Genomic DNA, 3,856 nt, shown 5'->3' with positions numbered 1-3,856 from the left:
CAGTGGGGATCCTGCAACACGCATATATCAAACCAGGAGTCCCGTGGAAAGGAAATATATATGGACAGACAGATTCTTGATAGCTGTTTCAGAGAGATGTTTATTTCTCCAGCCGCATGGCCGGAGCTTTGCTGAGGAACTGTTCCAGTCACGGGCCCAAGGGGCCTTTTGTCCGAATTACTCAAAATGTTCCAAGAAGAGGGAATTAGAAGAAGAAAGAGAGAAAGACAGAAAGAAAATATATAGAAAAGCATGCATACAGCTACCAACCACTGGGTTGGCTCCATGGCAGGGGAGGGACCCCAACACCATGTGATGTTAAATTACTCAAAATGTTCCAAGAAGAGGGAATTAGAAGAAGAAAGAGAGAAAGACAGAAAGAAAATATATAGAAAAGCATGCATACAGCTACCAACTCCTGGGTTCCAGCAGTGTTCAGATAGAAACTCCAAGAGGAATGTAGGGTCAAGACATGTGCTGGCCTCATGCTCAGCCTTAAATACCCCTGGGCCTTCATGGGCCCTCCCTCCAGGTGGGACTTCCGGACACTCAAAAGCTAGGTTAGGTGAGAGTGGAGCTCTGCTTCCAGTGTTCCATGATTGGCACCACTGCAGGGCTGGGATACTGGCTCTAGGGGTGGGGAGTGGGGGACAGTTCACTGTCTTGCCAGGACAAGTCCTAACCTGCCCCTCCCCCCCACACACATGCATCCCAAAATGTCTCGAGACATCCATCTTTCCAGTCTCTGACACACTGTAAACAGCCTGCTTTTTCAAGTAGAAGGAATGGATTTTTCTTTTGATTAACAGCCTGGAATCACATTATCTGCATACCTGGCCACCAGCTTTGTGAGCAGAACCCTAACACTTTAGGACTTGCTTATTGGACTGAAATCCCAACACTTGCCTTGACTTATTGCAGTCAGTTAATTTCTGGAATTTGAATTTATCACAAGGAAAAAGTATGCAGGTCATATTGCACAACACCGATAGGCTGATCTACTGGTACTCCAGTCATGTTAATAATTCAAGTTTGGTTTGTAGGGGAGGCGGGAGGAAATCAAGTAATAAAAAGCAAGTTTGATTCTAAAGATAGAATTCATTTCCTATCAGGCTGCATTGCCAGTTCAATGTAAGGGAAACAGTCATTAAAATATGTGAACCTTCTCATTTTTACCTCTTAGGTCTGATAACATTTGTGGGTCCATATGGTAAACCTGAGTATCAGACCACTAGTGTGTCTGAAAACCTAACCACTGAAAAAAAAATCTGAGATTGACCAGGTCCTTATCACAATAATGCAAATTTACATTAAAGATCAGGGTCAAATGGACTGGATTATGGGGTCAAGGTGTTGCTCTTTCTAGCAGCTGCAGGGATTATACTATGCAGAAGCTACTACCCAGTGTCTTAGGATGTGGTTTCAAGTTAACCAACTCAGTACAGAAAGAACGATCCTGCTAACTTTCAAGAAATCTATTCCCCTCTGCCCCATTCTTCCCCCATATCTTCCCTAGAACAAACTTGCCAGTTCATTAAGTTGCTTCACCTGCTCTGGAGCTTCATTGCTAGTGAACAAGCAGGTGAAAGACAACTGAGAGCATGAAGAGAAAAGCAGCACACCTTTTGGTGACAACCTGCTGTAGACATTATTAGGAAATTGTCCTCTGTCCCCAGGCTGAGGATTTGGCTTTTGGAAAGGCAAGCTAAATCTTGATTCTGAATAAATAGGGCTTGTTTCTAGACTTCATTAATATGAAGGGAATCTTAGTGACAGGTCAAGTAGAAACTTGCAGCTTTGCTTTTAAGATGGAGATGCATAAACATATTCTGACAGGAGCTGGTTCTTCTATGTGCCTTCAGAAAGGCATTGATTTGTCTCTGCCAGTTGAGTGGGAGGTTGTGGGCTTAAAATGCTGCAAATGTGTTGGAAATAATTTTCTCCTTTTAAAGGACTATCAGATTTTAAAATATATTGAGCTCTTCTGAGGGCCTTTTAAAAGAAGATCTGCCCATTTAATGTTAAGACAAAGGCTGCATGGGATAGAAGTATTTTTGCAGATCGTTCCTGTAGTCTGCCAGGAACCCAGAGGTAAATAGTGTGGCCTCCCCACTGGGAAAGAAGCTGTGAATATTGACTCAGTGCCTAATGTGGTACCTGAAATGGGTTCAGGCTGACAGCAACCAGCAGGAAGATCACAGTTTGGACAGATAATATGCACAAGGTAGTTGTAGGCACTGCAATTACTTGGTCAAATAGAAGCAATTGCTTGTTAGCGAAAAACAACATTCTCTTTCCTCTGAAAGCTGCAATGATAATACCTCTCCTTTCCCAAACCTAAGGGGAAGCTGTCTGAAAGATGTATTAGCAGTTTTATTGGGAGAAGAGAGGGAGAGAAACAAACTAAAGATGCCTTTCAAGTTTTCAGAGGAAGTCAGAGGGCTAAATGCTGAACAATTCCAAAGGCCTTAAACTGTTTAGATTGTACTCAGGCACATTGTATGATTCTTGGGGTTGTCCTGTGCAAGGCCAGGGGTTGTAGTCTGATCCTTGTGGGTGCCTTCCAACTCAGGTATTCTATGATTCTCTGATACTCCTGTCAATGCCTCATTCTCTTCTTTCTTTGCTATTCTCCTCCTCCCTCTGCATTTGGCACAATGCAAAAAGCAGCAAAATACAAAACAAGCACATACAAGCCAGCTTTGTCCCTAATAGATTAGGAGCTAGGAGAGGAGATAAGGACCCTAAATATGTTGCAGGTAAAGTTGCAGGAGCATAGCGAGGATTCCTTTCTGAAAGAAGTGTGACCTAGAGCTAGCAAATTGAATATTTAAATAGCTAACATTCTTACATGTCTTGGCTTGTACTGTGTCATTGTTTCCCTGGAAAAAAAATTTGAAGAGTATTTGGTAGGAAACCTGTTAGTAAGTGGCAGGAAAAGATGGCCTATCTAAAAGCAGAAACACAGATCTTGTGGATGTTTATACTTCATTATAACTAAACAAAAGAAACGAAGAAAACAAAGAAAACCCCCAAAACTGGACTGATAGCTTGGTTTCTGTAGAGAATTCTATAGTTAAAATAAGATAAAGTAGCATTTTTATTGAAAGGATTTTATGTTGTATTTTGAGGATTTTCACTTGATTCAATTACTTTTTTTCTTCAAGTTGTACAAAACCCACCCATACATTTAGGCTATTAATAGTGTGGTTATACAGTTCTTAGACTAATCTGTATGTTGGTCAATTGACTAAACTTTGCTTGTAATGCATTTCCTCTTTAAAAAAGAAATTTCTACTGATTCAGGAAAATAGTGTCAATTACATGGACTTATTTGATGTGATGAGTTTTAGTAGTCACCTACCTCTTAGGTAAAAAACATTATTAAATTGTTTTCAGCACTTGTAAACATTACACAGCAATGAAGAGTTTAGTTTTTTGTCTCTGTTTTTATTTGGGGGAGAATAGAATTTGGAAATGGGGGGACAGACACAAAAGAAACATATAAAAAGACTGTAGATTTAACATAAAAATTAATTTCCTGTCCCACCCCCCTGTTTTCATGCACATTATTTGGAACAAAAAAGAAGTATTCACATAGCTTGATAAAAATGTATCAAATATTTGACCTTTAAGAAAAGCATACAACTGTCTAGCTAAGTATTTAAATGAGTATTTTAAAGTAGTGGATCTCTGCATCATCATAATTTTTTTGAATGTAAGCATTTCTGTTCTGTTTTTCTAGTTGGCAACTGCAAAAATGCCAATGAAACTGAATAGGCATGCTTTTCTCATGACTGTTTCCCTCACTGCTGTTTCAATATAACTTTTGATATGCATTTACTTTTTTAGAGCT

At 39.9% G+C, this 3,856-nt stretch overlaps 1 protein-coding gene across 1 annotated transcript in view; it reads left to right on the top strand.

Annotated features, from left to right (window-relative positions):
- LOC103619122 overlaps positions 1-3,856 on the top strand; it is a gene marked incomplete at its 5' end in the record, with an annotated part of 95,309 nt that overhangs the window by 73,353 nt on the left and 18,100 nt on the right. The window lies entirely within an intron of this gene.

This window comes from Corvus brachyrhynchos, unplaced genomic scaffold (assembly GCF_000691975.1).
Source record: "Corvus brachyrhynchos isolate BGI_N302 unplaced genomic scaffold, ASM69197v1 scaffold507, whole genome shotgun sequence".
NCBI classification, from domain to species: Eukaryota; Metazoa; Chordata; class Aves; order Passeriformes; family Corvidae; genus Corvus; species Corvus brachyrhynchos.
Note: the sequence above shows the minus strand (reverse complement) of the source record. Positions and strands in the feature narration are given on the sequence as shown.